Source organism: Trichomycterus rosablanca, chromosome 1 (genome assembly GCF_030014385.1).
Source record: "Trichomycterus rosablanca isolate fTriRos1 chromosome 1, fTriRos1.hap1, whole genome shotgun sequence".
NCBI classification, from domain to species: Eukaryota; Metazoa; Chordata; class Actinopteri; order Siluriformes; family Trichomycteridae; genus Trichomycterus; species Trichomycterus rosablanca.
Window position 1 is genome coordinate 39547949 of NC_085988.1, and position 16656 is coordinate 39564604.

Genomic DNA, 16656 nt, shown 5'->3' on the forward strand with positions numbered 1-16656 from the left:
CTTTTTGCATCTAGTTTAACAAAAGCAATGTACTTATTATCATAATCACTACTAAGTAATGCACTTCTAGGTCATGATTTGCTAAAATTACAAATAAAGAGCAATAATGTATTCATAGATTGCACATGTAGATAGTGTGCTGTGGTCAGATTAGTCCAAAATGGGTAACAAATCTTGTGTGAAGAAACCTTACATATTGGGATTTTAGTGCAAGTCAATGTCAGGCCTCATTCACTATAGTGGCTTGAACAGTAGCTTCATGGACAGAGTGCATGTGCTTGACTGGTCTGCCAGCAGTCCAGATCTGTCTTCTATTTTAAATGTATGGCACATCATGAAAATGAGAATCAGACAGCGGCCACATGGTGCTGAGCACCTGAGGTCCTGTATCAAGCAAGAAAAGGTTAAAATTCCATTTGCAAAACTGCAACAATTAGTATCCTCAGCCTCCAAACCATTAAAAAGTGTCATTAATAGGAAAGGTGATGTTCCAACTTTTTTTGAATGTGTATCCCCATTCAAAATTTTCCACACATTTGCCTTTGTAATGTGTGCAGCATATGGTTTTGCATTGTCTTCTTTAAAAAGGGTTTTATTAGATAGAGCAGCTGGTGTAAAACTATGCCAAATCAGGTGTGAAAACCAGAATGATCCTCTTTGGCAACCCCTATTAATCTCTGTATTTTCAAAAATACTGTATAATAAAATGCATATGAACTAAATCATATGCATGTACTTCTTAAGCAGGGACTTTACATACATTTTAGTATACAGTACTTGGGCCCTGGATTAGCATTTATCTTTAGCAATTATCATTAATTTAACCTAATGGTGTCAATTGCTAAATAGGTTAATTTATAAAATGAAAGTGTCACTTTAATGATCATGACAGAGGAAGTAATATAAAATAAAGCCTGCAAACAAAAAAGCCACTTCATTGCAAAAGACTTGATGAACTGACAAAGGCTGGGACAACCAGAAGATCACCTAACAACCAAGGAACTCATAAAGGCTGGACTCCACAATGCACACCACTCAGATAAGATCACATAAGAAAAGTCTTGCGGGATTCCTAAGAATATCTGTCTACATTTGCCAAAAATTACAAACTGTGTCATGACTGGATCTTCCAGCAGGGACAATAGTCAAAACATATGCTAATGTACACACAAAAATGATTTGATGACCACAGAGTGCAGTGGATGAAAACGCACACAAAAAGTCACACTTAAAGTAAAAGAAAAGTGGAATTAGAACCAGTCCTGAAATAAGAGAGCCTAGGTGGGATTCTGGATGATGCTGCAGAATGCTTAAAGCACTAAGCAAAGACTTAGCAAACCACTGATTAGAAATTGAGGCATTGTAGTGTTGAGTAAAGGTGTAATGTAGGTTGTCAAGAATATAGTCATATATGGTTTATTTTTCATCTGTGATGTTTACTATGTATGTGTCTACAAATACAAAGAAGAAAATGGCCTGTGCCTGACATGATAACTGTTTAGGAAAGACATTTAGTCCAACAGACTATTTACCAGTATCAGAGGGGGTATCCATTCCTTGTCACAGCCGTCATACATCTCAGGGGCAAGAGAGAAGTATCACAGCCCAATTACCAGCTGATATCTAATCAATACACTGCTTATTCGAGGAGCAGAAAGTAAAGAAGTGGACCACTGGGAGATGGAGTTTAAATTACTTCTGTGTCGATGCAGAACGCAGCAGATTATGGCAAAGTGCCATAAGGAACAGCCGGGAGAGAACAAAAAAATTGTATAATTGAGATTTTACTTTGGATTAATGCCAGTGGAGTCAATGACCACAACACAGAGGAGGGTACATCTGAGGTTAAACAGCTTTGAATGTTTGCATTATCTGGCTAAAGACACTGACTAAAATTGCTTAAATATACAGTATAAAATAAATTCTGTATGTGTAACATGGGAGGAATTTTCTTCTTTTACTTTACAGATTTCAATAATGAAGTAATTGCCACCTTGACCACTACACTGGCTTAACCGCTCTTATTTAAAGCATCAGACTTTAATCCACCCAAACACCACAATCCACACCTGTTCTGTTTGACAGATGTTACATGCAGTTGAACAGATACTAGCTAAGAATCAAAGTAAAATTACATTTTAATTAAAGTTTTGTAAATTTAAGATGGTTTAGGTCAATTTTCATATTACAGTTGTAGGCTAAGATTATTTTATGTTGTTCTTTTAGTGGTGAGTAACAATAAAACTACCTACTGCCCAAGTGCTAGCTTTTGCTATTTTTACCCCTTAACCAAACAAACTTAAGTGACATTAAGACCAAAGCACATTTGGCAATGTGTCTAAGCCATAACAAACCATTCCATCATTTATCCACTGTACACTCACTCACTTTCTTACCGCTTATCCAGTTAGGGTCGCAGCGGAGGGGAGGGAGGCTTGGAGCCTATCCCAGCTTTTCAATGGGCACAAGGCACACAGTAACACCCTGGATGTGGCGCCAGTCCATCGCAGGGCAGACACACATACACACACACACACACACACACACACACACCCATTCACCTATAGGGCAATTCAGTGTCTCCAATTAACCTGACTGCATGTTTTTGGACAGTGGAAGGAAACCGGAGCTTCCGGAGGAAACCCACGCAGACACGGGGAGAACATGCAAACTCCACACAGAAAGGACCCGGACCGCCTCACCTGTGGATCAAACCCAGGACCTTCTTGCTGTGAGGCGACAGTGCTACCCACTGTTATTTTACAATCTACTTCTGTATACTACATAAACAACATTTTACAAGTTTACACAGTGCATTCAGGGCCCTGATAGAGGCAACCTGGCACTGGTTAGTCTTAAACCATTAACCTTTTGATCACTTGTCCAGTACCATAACCTGAGCCTTATTTACATTACTTCTGCTAGCTGTGTTACAGATACTCACTCAAGGGTTATTACATAGTAAACATCTCTGGAAACTATTGTTATGGGAAAAAACATCTGCTGAAAAAATTTGTAATGATGTCAGATAAAAACAAAGCTGCTTTTCCAAGATAAAAAGAAGTCTACTACTCATTAAGGGAAGAGGGTTTGACAATAAATGTATGCCTAAAAACATCTTTGTAGTGGTGGCCTGCCTTTCGCCCAGTGAATCGTGCCCACTTTTACCACCGCTTTATTCTGGTCAGAGTAAAACAGACAATAAATGAATGAATGTCTCTGTAGTTAACCTTTTTTGTCAACACAAAAGATCTACCATTAATATTTGATATTTAATAGGCCTTGTTTAAGTTGTTCAGCAGTGAAATGAAATAATTATTTCAATAGGTGCTCAAAACAAAACTGCTTAAGTTGGTCTGTCTGGCTCTTAAATAGGGCTGGCTGATTAACATGTGTGAACATATTTAGGACTTTCAAATCACTAAGCATTTATCAGACCCCTCAGTGCCAAGAATTTGTATGAACTTAGATGCAGAACAATGGCCTTACTAATCTTTATAACTGATGATGACTGTTGTGCACATCTGCATAACACTTTATGCTTTATATGCATTATACCACATTATACCACAAAAATGCAACATCAAAAGCCATCACACAGTAAATCCTAGTTCTACTTAAAATGGAACAATAAGTCATGAAAATCAATTTGTAACACTTCCAGTCTTTGATGACACCTAATCCATTCTAGGCTTTGAGAAAGTGGGAAGGAGATTGGAGAAAACAGTGAGTGGAGGCAAGACAATAAGAACGAAGTGCCATGTATTCCAACGACTTGGGACATGTTTTGTGTGTTTTTTTGCTTGTTGGAAGATTATAACTGCCAATAGTCATACTGTGACATTTAAAGCAATTCTAAAAATTGTATTGTTTGTTGTTTTGGGCAGCATTATGGGTAGGACTATAGGTAGCAGACTATATGAGGAATTCATGAGGACTATGGGTAGCTGGGATGTTGTGCTTCTCAAACCTATTAACCAACTAAGCTTCTGCTTAGAGCTCTGCGGCAACTAGAGGGACCAGTAATGATGCAGGAAAATTACTGTATTGTTAATTCAAATAAGCATAAAAACTGGTTAGTTGCATTTCAAAAAATAATCTTTATATCCAGATTTAAAAACAGAGTAAAAATATGAAGAACAATTACAGAGTATAAAAAGGCTTTTTAATTAGAAAATCTAGCTAACCAAATAAGTGTAACGACTGGGCTGAGGAATGACAAGAGAGGGGCGGACACACATGCAGAGATGTTTCAAGATGTTAAATAATAACAAAAGACAAGGATATAAAAGACAAGACATACTAAAATGTGACCTATACTAAGCAAAATGCTAATGCTAAACCCTAAACTAAGCCATACATGCCAACCCAAAACAAGAAATAGACAGTATTCACTAAACAAGACTTTAGACTAGAAACATAAACCAGAACATCAACAAACCATGAACACCATGATCATTAAATCAAGAACAAGATAAGTCCTAAACAAGATAATCAAAATACCCATGAACAAGTGAACAAGATGACACGATGACCAGCCAAAGAGATGACAAGCCACATTAACCAAACAAACCAAAATAGACTCTGCTGAATTATCGGCTGCTCTTTTATATGCCTTTAGCATTTTACCTGAAATGAGGTGCAGCTATGGATCATTGGCTAGTGACAAATCATAATGGGGAGGCGTTGGCTTGACATCATAAACAAAACCTCCTCCATCATGTGCTCCACAGAGACCTACACAATAAACATGCTCTGGGAGCACAGAGGTGCTGAATTAGTGACAATAAGTTTATCTTTATGAGTAATTTGGACTTTATAGTATCCAGTCATAAGTTAATACGTTCTTGTAACTTATAAAAACGGTGATAAGCAATAGTGGAAAAGAAGAAATTGGATTTTTGGATTGGCTCCAATATTGCATATTTGTTACACTGAATGACGACAGAACAGTTAGGCGAGAGCATAAGTGGAGTAGGGGATTTCATACTTCACACACTTGCCCAGAAAAGAAAAGAAAGATTTTCACCCCACCGAGACATAAGCCTAAATTGCCCTTAGTGAACATCAGAAAAGGCAGGTAGCCTTGTGCTTACTCCACAGGGGTAACTGTGATAACCCCCAGCAAAACACACAAACACTAAGATGAAAAATATAGCTAAAAGGAATGGAAGAAAAGTCAAGTCTCCATCAATACCAGCTGCTCAATCCACCAGTATTGCGACTGGTGGTAAAACAAAAGCAGCTAAACAAGAACAAAGGCAGACTGCCAGTCCTACAACTGACGCTACATGCACCCTGTAGGAATATCACGTGATAGCTGGCTCCAACAGCAAAAAGCAAGTGACTAATTACCCCCAAAAAATTCAAAATAATGCCTGTATAAGAACCATTGCAGAGGAATGCTGAGCCCAAGACAGTCCAGCATACTAGCCTCACAGTTTGTGCAAAATAGTGCACAACGAAATGCACCAGCAGTGAGCTGTTCTGCAAAGCTGGTATTTAAAGCTACTCTCAGAGCAGTAACGCATCACCCACTTAAGGTGCAGAGGCAGTTGATTCAAGAAATTGCTCCTCTGTGCGCCTCTATGCCCCCTGCTGGTCCTAATGGACAACAGGAGAGCATGATATTGCCACTTGTGGCCCAGCCACTCTACATAGCAGATAAACCAGTTACAAAGTTAGAATAAGTTTTTCTCCAAACCTATGATATTAATGCTATGACAATATATTAAAGGGTATTTAAAACAGAAAAAAAACAGACTGTTCTAACACATTTATGTAAAAACAAACAATAGTGGGGGGTTATTTGTTACTGAAGTTTGTCTCATTGAAGCATCTGTTTAAAAACTCTAAATCTGTACATTTGAGATGTAGGTCTTCAAGAAAGCTTGAAGAAAAATATGTATGGTTTATAAAATGTCCCAATGGTGCTTTTGGCTATGGGCACCCAATACTAATACTACAGTGCCTTACCCTGACCCTTCCATAGGCCACCAGGCTGACTTGTGACAGAGCTCTTTATAAGCTATTAATTTTGCAATTGGCTAATCATCAATGGATAAGGGGAAGTGTAACATAGCTTACACTTGACTTGCCGAGGTCATAAAAATAACAGAAGGTTCCTAACTATCCATAAAATATTGAAAGAGGAGATAAGGAAATTAATTAAACTAGTGCATTCATGACTCTCTTCTATGCTTTTCTTTGGTTTTTGGGTGGGTAAATGGGATATTAATAAAGCCAGTTAGATATACACCACCAGAGGGAAGCCATCAGGTTTTAAGATATTCTTAAAATTATACAATATACTATAATATGTGTTCAGTTCTAATTTCATTTTATCTACTCCTAATACAAATCTAACCAAATAAATCATTCATACCTGACTATTCAATTTGTGTTGTAATGTGAAGGATTAAATGAAAGAAGCCTGCCCTCTGTGTTGCTAGAAAGTTGCTGTGTTGCTGTGCTGTGATTGGTGGTCAAGCTACAATTTCTTAGAGGGCCAAACAATAGAAATTCATAAAAGACCAATTTAAAAGACAGTAAATTTGAGCAATCATATCTTTCTTATTGCTAACTTTATGACAAGTTCTGCCCACTGTGCGAGCTGCAAAAATGCAATAATAACTGTCTGCAAACCGGGCGGGCACAATTGTCATGAACTTTATCTCCATATTTCTCTGAAGTGCAAACAGAACTAATTTGGTCCTAATTTTTGGTTCCTAATGGAACAATATATAGAGATCAATTTAGTCTTATTTTGAAGAACACAAGATAAAGTAAGCTTTTGTATTTTTTTTCTTTCTATTTCAGTGCCGCAATTTACTGCATATGTTTTTGTTTTGCATTGAAAAAGTACAAATACTCATTTAATGCTCATTTATTTGAAGAGAAATGGCCAGTATTGGTGTGATTTGTTCAATATAAAATGTGTCAATTTTGATACAAATACAGCCTTGTAATATTACAGAATATAAATACTATAATTTATCAGAATGTACTTTTTTGTTTTTAGTGTAACTTCTCAGGAAAAGATGTTGCTTTGATAAATTAAAATACACCTTTCCACCACTGGTACCTTCAAACATATGAAAGTCACCCATGCCGTGGGCACTGATGAACCCCATACTATGTCAGTTGTTGGCATTTAAAGCTTTCACTGATAACCTCTGAGCAGGACTCATCTGACTACAGAACACATTTCCACTGTCTTTTAGTCCATCTGAGATAAGCTTGTGCCCAGAGAACTCGGTGGTCTTTCTGCATAGATTTGATGCTGGCTTTCTTTTTGAGTTTTAGGTTGCATTGACTGATACAGAACACTGTACCTTTCAATAGTCTATCACCTTTTCACTCCCATGTCTTTTTTGAGTGTGTTGCAGGCTTTTTATGTGTTTATATTTACAAAATGCAATAAAGTTGATCAGTGAAAACACTGGAAATCATTTCCTTCCAATTTTATCATTTAAATAAAGTAAATTAACAAATAACATATTCTTCTTTTTTACTGCATTTTACACAATGTCACAACTTTTCTGAAAAGGGGATTGTACATCATTGTATATTTACCATTAGGAGAACTGTTTAAAAAACATTGGTCATACTTAAAAAAATAAAAATAAATAGTGATAGATTACAACGTAGTACAATGACAGTAACACACACACACACAGACACACACACAGACACAGACACACACAGACACACACACAGACACACACAACATACCTTGGTCAGGTTTATATGTAAGACATTCTAGAGGTGCTAATAATAAGGGCATGTGGTTTACTCACTTTCTAAATCGCTTAGCCTAATCAGAGTTGTGGTGGGGGTGCTGGAGTCTATCCCAGCTCTCAATATGCGCAAAGCACACAGAAACACCAGTCAATCGCATGGCATTCATACACAAACACATTCACAAATATCTCTAGTTAACCTGACTGCATGTCTTTGGGCTGTGGGAGGAAACCAGAGTACCTGGAGAAAACCCACACAGACACGGGTATAACATGCAGACTCCACACAGAAAGGCCCCGGACTACTCCACCTGAGAATCTAATCCAGGACCTTCATACTGTAAGGCGACCGTGCTACCCACTGAGCCACCAAGCCGCCCTGGCATGTTAAAAAAAAAAAACACTATTGTAAAAATGACTTTATTAAATATTTTTATATTTTATCTTTATATTTTTTCAGATATTTTCAGTGTAAGATTCATCACAAATAAATGTTTTCCGAAGCTGTTTTATCTTTTTCTACCAGTGGTTCCAAAGATTACGAAGCTGACTGCAAATCTCTTTTTAAAAGACACTTGCTAGATAACACAGAGGGTGGGGTTTTCCTTAGGAAGTTAGAGCTGTTATTGGCTGGATATGGAGATGTCATATATGATGATAAATTTCACACAGGTGTCACCCTCTCTCCTGCAGGTGAGGATTGATGGGATAGAAGAGGGTGATCCATCATTCCGGGCAGGTGGTGCCGTATCGGAATTTCTGAAATCTGTTCCCAATCACACATACAGGCAGACAGCCACATAAGAACCTCGTCTGTACTACCCCCCATCTGTATGACACTACTGGAAATCAATGCGAGGCACTCAAGGTCAATGCACTGTCAGAGTGCTTCCGCCGGAGCTTGACAGATAGATAGGTCTCAGGAAGTGTGAGCATGAGGAGGAATTGACAGCTTCTTTGTGCAGACTGTTAAAGGAAACCATGGGTGTCACACAGCCAGACTGCTGTCGTTTAAGCAACCGACCTCCCCTTAAGGCAGCCAAACCAATGCCAATCTTGGCCACTGTGTAAAGTGTATTGGATATCTGATCAAAGTTAAGAACATCAACAGCATCTTGCTTTCTATTATTATGGATAACCTAGAAGTCACATTGTTCTGACTGACTTTGGTGTTGTATTACAATTGCAGAGTGCTTGACAGCTCTCATTCTTTACAGTACCATTCAAAGTGGATAAAAAACAAAGCCTTGGCCTCCCAAAGTCATTGTTTTTGGCCCATGTTTAAGAACCTGAGAGTTACTGGTGCAAAACTTTTAACAAACTACTATCTTTGACTAAGCTTATATTGTAAGTGGGGTGTAAACAACTTTGGAATTACATTAGTCTGAGTAGTCTGAGCTTTAAGGCATATTAATATAGCATCACATTGTGCCCAAACTAATACACAAACAATTGTACCTATACTATCTTTACTAAAAAAGTATTTTTAATAGAATAAAAATGTCATTTGTAAATGATACCTAGTAGACACACCTTTCACGGCAATAATGCTTTCTAAAACTGCTGATTAGACTTGCACAGTGCATTTTTTCCCCTTTTGCTCCTGACTTTTTAGCGTGTCCAATTGCCCGATTACGTCACCCCTCCTCTCCACTAATGCCGACCCCCACTCTGACTTGCGGAGAATGAAGCTAACCCACGCCCCCTTCAACAAGTGAGCAGCAGCCGTATGCAAATCAGCCCAGTGTACGGACAGACACACTCCAATCGTTGTTCATCTGGCCACCCAGCCCAGCCAGATGGCAGAGCCGAGACTCGATACGATGTATTCGAGATCCCAGCTCTGGTGTGCCAGAGTTTTCTACCGCTGGGCCCCCGAGCGGCTGACTTGTACAGTGTTTAAGAGAAGTGGCAGAAAATTCTTGCCTCTTCAGGTCATGCCTCACAATTTAAACATTTTTAAGTTCCAAAGTCTGATTTGCCAAATTAAACCATCCTGTTGTTGATTTGCTTTATGTTTGGGTAATTTTCTTTTTTGCTAATCCAACTTCTTTTAAGCTTCAGGTCACGGACCACTACCCTTACGTTGTCCTGTAAAAATTTCCCACACATTTCTAATTTAGGTGCTCAAGGGTGCGGCTGCAATGTATTACTAATGCCTGGTTCACACTACACGATTTTTGCCCTGATTTTCGCTCGGCGACTGGTCGGCGCTAGATTTGCCGGCTCGGGAGCAACTCGGTGTTTGCTCGGCGATCAAAACTCGGCTCTCAATCGCTATGTGTGAACTACCCAACAACTCGACCCGACTGGCTCGCCGAGCGCTCGGGGACTGGATCGAGTTTTCTAGCATGTCAGATATCTGATCCGAGTTGTGCGACTGGCAGTGAGTGCTATGTCGAACAGCCAATGAGAACGCAGGATACAGTGTGAGGGGAAACACAGGAGAGGAGTGTAAACAGGTGGGACAGGGGTGTAATATAGTTTATATCAGAAAACACCGGCACACACACACACGTTTTACAGTATTTCTGACCTGATCGTTCTCTATAAAACATCATTGCAAAAATATTGATTAACCTCCAACTTATAGAACAATCCCTGCTGCTCGTGTTGCCAAATCCACTCAGATTCATTTATTTTTTCTCTTTGATTTTACGCTGCACATCAGCACACAAACAACTTTGATCACTCGCTACTTGTTGACGTGCATTTTTGGACGTGGTATCATTTAACCCATCGTCACTTCTCACGTGTGTTTTTGTAAAAAAAATAAAAAATAAAATAAAAGAACAGTTTGGGAGACCAGAAAAGCTCGCCTGTGATTCCAGTTGGTGATAGATCGTGTAGTGTGAAACCCCCTATCACCGATCAGTCGTGTAGTGTGAAATATACACCGACTGAAAGACTCCAGAGTGCAAAAGATTCAGTCGTGTAGTGTGAACTGTACAGCCACCCGGCAAATCAGAAAGTCGTGTAGTGTGAACTTGGCATAAGCTGCACAGACATGATTGGCTATGTCTGGTAGGGAGTGTGGGGGGAGGGGGTATCCTGTCTTAGTACCCCTGTTACCCTCTTTGGTTCTTTCTTCTTTAGCATAACATGGCATGCATCTTTAGAAATCTGATGATGTGCCCTTTTTTTTGGGAGGGGGGGTATAGTAATGAAACCCCTCTGTATTTCTCTACTTAGAAACGCAATACAGTGGAACTATGTAACTCGACATCCCCTTAAACTCGAAATCTCTGAAACTCAACGCCCTTTGTCAAAATATTTGTACCCTTAAACTCGACGTGTGCAACTGCTGTTTTATTTAGCGCTTGGCTTCAGCGGTGTGGTAAAACGTCATCAAAGTGCGAATATGAGATAAATCTGTATTTGTGCGGGATAACCGTCAAATTCACTCTGAAAGCTCCACATGTATCTGTGTTTATCTGGATTTTCCTCCTTGTGTTTCACTTGTGTTATAGCCTGGGGTTCTGAGAAATGGTGAGAATTGGCTTTTCCGAGAGAGTCTAATCAGCTTTTCAGAGAGAGTCTAAAATGCCTTTTCCACTAAAGAAATTCCGAGCTCATTGTTTTAGTACAATAAGTCACATTAAGTCACGTTTGGAAATAATGGCACAGCCAGCACAAAAGCGATTTTGCCGCTTCTCAGGTAAATGCGCCCTTACTGAACTCGCTAAGGAATACGCTATTTCAAGATCAAGCATCTCCACGATTAAGAAGCATAAGGAAACAATAAAGAAGTAAAGGTAAAGTGCAGGTTTTATTGATTTTTAACTGCTTTTCAGTTGTATTTCAGTGTTTTTATATTATACTTGTGTTATTTTCAGTGTATAAGTGACAAAAACAACCCCATTATTTTACATTTGCCTAAAATATATGCAGTTCCACGGGACCATGAAACGCATTAACAGGTTTCCCATACATCCTTATGGGAAAAAATACCTCAAAACCTTAACGCCTTTTAAACTCAACGCTACTCCCAGAACCAACTGACATCAAGTTGCAAGGTACCACTGTACACTGTGCCATATGGTTGACCTTTTCTTCATGTGCCTTGGCCTGTTTTACCTTGTGTGGTCTAATGACACACAGGGTTTAATTAGCAGATCGGTACACCTGATGTCTGTCACCTGTCCACTTTAACCCTCTCACTCGTCCACTAATTTGCCTCTCCTGCTACAGTCTGACCTAAGACACACCTCATCTGCTACACTATTAACATGTACACATAAAACTAGACATCTGCCCTTCCTGCTTACACCCAGCACACACACCATTTAAAATCAAACCCACAAGATTCATCACTGTCAGGTTGTCAGAGCGTCAGTCTCCATGCAGCACATATCCATCAAAAAAAGAGCCATTGTATTATTTCTAATTATTCTCAGTACAGTGCCAAGGTCAACCACAGAATACACAACCTCTGTCAGTCACACTGTAAAAAAACTCACACCTTCTTAACACACACACCTCACCATTCTAACACTCATTTTAACCATGGTGAATCCATCACAGCCCCATCTCTGGAAGGTGACCCCATAGAACAGAATAATATCTTGCTATTGCTACTGGTTTTCACTAAATACAAAGTCTATTAATCTTCAGTCCATTTCTCTTTTCTAAATGGATTTATGACTGCACCTAAAATGCTAATGTCTTTCACCCTGCCCTTTCCATATTTTAGATCCATCACTTTTCATTTAAATAGACATACACAAAAAAGATCAGCACACATATCAAGCATGTCATTTAATTACAAGAAATGATTCTATAATATTACTCCTTTGAATGGTAAAAACAATGGTTTTTTTTTTTTTTTTTTTTTTTTTACAATTTCTTATATATTTTTGTCTTTTTATGGTACACTGATAACAATGACAAAGTTCCAATTTGTTTTTTATGGTATGTGTATATATGCATACCCTAAATTTAAAATGATGTGAAGGATTCACAAAGAATACTTTTAATTTCAGACAGAAATCTTCCTTGGTTATTTTAAGCATTTTAATTTTCACAGCTAAGACAGAGACCAGAAGATAGATACTGGTGTGGTATATTTTAAGCCACTAATAGGAAAACACTTGAGGGATTTACAGAAAAGATGGAGACGGAAATCATATTTCCTGAGGTGTTTATAGTGAGTGTGGATATAACTGGACAATTTTCTGCTCCAGTGGCTTGTTTAGCTTAGGCTAAAATAATGTCCATTTAAATGAACATAATTATATACCATCTTTGGCATTCACTTCAAAGCCTGGGATGAATAAATAGAGAAAGACCTAGAAGTGGACTTTTAGGCTCTCATAAAATTGGAAAATAATTATTTAAAACCTGACTTTTAACACTCTGCCTTGCACAAAATGCTAAACATGCATCAATCCTTTCTGTCTCACCCAGGCACATGCTATTTTCCACCACACAGTCCACACTGCTTAAAACATAACAGATGTGTGTCTGTCCGTTTACAAGTTCCTATAAATACATTTTTATTCTGGTTTAACCTTAGTTAATAAAGATTATTTGATTAGGTAATCAGGATGGCAACCAAACATAAAGCATATGCTGTATGCTACTTATGTTCTGTTCTATGAAAATGTTAAAGTATAGCTGACCAATGCCAGTTTGTGATTTTGTAGCAAATAAATCCTTATAAAATATACACTTATATTTTACCTTATGACTGAGTTTTGCATACTTTTAATCTAAACATATTTTTATAAAATCTCTCCTAATAATAATAATAATAGTAATAATAATAATAATAATAATAATTATTATTATTATTATATTTATTATTATAATTATATTTATAATTGTTATTATTATTATTATTAGTTATTATTATTATATTTGTTATTTTTTTGTTATTATTATTATTATTTTATTTATCATTACTATTATTATCATCATCATCATTATTATTACCAGTATTAATATTATATTATTATTATTATTATACTTAGTTATTGTTATTATTATTATATTTATTATTATTTTTATTATCATTATTATTATTTTATTTATAATTATTACTATTATTATTATTATTGTTATCTTAAATTATATAGGTTGAAATCATTGCAATCTATAAAAAAAAATTATATTATCTGCAAACATTTGCCTTTCCAGTTAACATTGTGAAGGTTAAACTCCTGACACAAGAAAAAAAAAAAAAAAAAAAAAATTTCAATCTTCAACTGTATACCTGTATATATTGGGAGCTAAAGCAGCCTATGTGGTTTGACCCACAGAAGAGCAAAATCTTAACTGAGGTACTGTGACAAAAGTTAAACAGGTATGTAAGGCTAATGTTATTCAATAAGCAAATTGCTGGTAATATGGGTAGAAATAAGGCTTTTTAATTCAAAATAATCATTTAAAAGTAATTATCTGCATATATTAATAGTGCAGCTGTCAAATTTGTGTCCATTGGTGCATGGGTGGTGTTAATTCTAAGCTGGTTCCTGTAAAAACCCCAGAAAAGGAGGCGAAGAGTTAATTACAAACACTTCCATGCTTACCCTGAAAATCAGAGCTAACACACTTAGATCAAGTATTTAGATACACTGCCCAACTCAGTTCAGCTTAATGGCTGATGAAAAACTGCACTTCAAGCAGGCATGGATTTGCATTCTTAAAAAAAGTCATTAAATTATAACATTTATAGCCTTTTGGTTTAAACATTATTGGATGGAATTGAACTATGTGATTTGCATACTATTCTGAGTATGAAAATTTCTTACCAGCTGCCATGCAGAAGAAAAGAACATTTGCATTTTAGCGAGAAAGCTGAGAATCAAGCATGACACGATTAGAGAATGGGGAAATATTAATATGTAAAAACATATCACTTAAATGCAAGTAAATTCGATCATTTATACTTACCAGCCACTTTATTTGGAAGACCTGTACACCTGCTTATTTACATAATTAATATTATATTGATATTGGATTTCAAAAACATAGTGTTTAAATCCCACACCCTATTTGTTGTTTTTGACCATGTGCATCACTTTATGGCCACAATTTACCCATCTTATAAAGCTGTCATGGCATTGAGCTGAGTGTATTTTCAGCAACCTGAAGAGATTCTGATGATTCATTAAGCATGAAGAAAAAACAATTTTTGTACCTCTATAAACTCAGTAAAAAGGTTGTCTACAGCAGAATCATACTTCACTGTCAGCACAATCCTATTCATAGCATGGGGCTAGGCAGAGTCCAGTACAAACTTACAATCAACACGCATGCATAAGCTTAAAGAAAAAAACATTTCTGCATCAGCTCAAATGCATCACTAAACATTGGGCAGTGATAGCTCAGTGGTTAAGGTACTGGATTTTGTAATTTAGAGGTTGCCAGTTCAAGCCCCACCACTGCTAAGTTGCCACTGTTGGGCCCCCGAGCAAGGCCCTTAACCCTCAATTGCTCAAAAAAAAAAAACTGTGTTCAGACATAACTGTAAGTCGCTTTGGATAAAAGCGTCTGCTAAATGCTGAAAATGTAAATGTAAATGTAAACAAGAGAAATGGGGTTTTCAAGATGCAAAATTCTGATAAAATGCATGTAGTGAATTGTTATATAGTCTGTATATGTGGGAATTTTTTCCTATTCATTTAGAAGAGCATTTGTGAAGTCAGACACTGATGTTGGATGAGAGGGCCCAGCTCACAATCTCCATTGTAGTTAATCTCAAAGGTGTTTGATGGGCAGACCTGTCATGTTCTGCCACTCCAAACTCTAAACCATGCCAAGATACCCAACCAATGCCATTATGCAGAGTCCAGTGGTGATGTGCTTTACACCACTCCATCCAATGCTTGGACAGTGCTTGAATTGGCTCAGCTCCGTTTGTGCAAGAGCCTTGACCAGTCATTAGTAGGTGCTGTTACAGTCACTCCTGTGCCACTTTGGTAATGTTAATTGGACACATCTAATCTGGACCTAAGAATCAAATATTCATGCTAATTACCCGCTTTATACTGGTCCGGGTCAAAGCCTTCAATCTGAACACTGGGAGAAAGCAGCATTAGATTATAATTATTTCAGTGGGGGTTTACTAGTGCAATAAAGCATGCCATTTGTGCTGCCGTCGCTGTTTCATAGAAACTTTTTCACAATTTTAGCAAATGTTTCAAATTAGAAATGTCATGTGAATTATGCTAAATTGGCAATGGGACCAGGAACATTGGATGAATTTTGTCCTGTCCAAAATAATACCAAATGTAATTTTATGAGAAAACATATGTTTTCTGCCAGTAGTCTAGTTTACTCTGTTTTACTAACACACACACGCTGACACCTCAACATGGTTTTCAACATGGTTATACACCTGCAGCCTTGACACTAAGCACCAGTGAATGTTACTGTGAATATGTCGCAATGTGTCCACAAGCTCTTAAGTTTAAAGATTTTGATTTGGCTTTACATACAAAACTCGAACTCTGACAATGAAATATCGGTCCCTAAATTCAACAAATGCAGCACTCAAGTCAGTTTCCATAATAGCTCACTGCATAATGGATTATGTAGGTCAGTAGGAAGGTGGTGTATTTTTCATAATCAGTTTTAGCTGGGTGGCTAACACAAAAGGACAGAAATCAAAAATAATAAGCAAAACCTTGGCTTGTAGTATATCCTGTTGTTAGAAAGAAAAATGCACAGGGTATTATTATTTATAAAAGATGCAGACAAGACACAATCCTGCTCCTGCAGTGTCTAACAAGACCAAGCATCTAGAGCTTCACTCCGAAACAGCTGTCAGTAAATTCCAAGCAGTAAAGCAATAAAAGCGGATCTACATTTTAAATTGCTGATGACCATAAATCAAAAACCCAATATGAAGTGTGATATTCAGGGTGTTAGATCTTGTTCATATCATTTAAATCTACTACAGCCACTACGG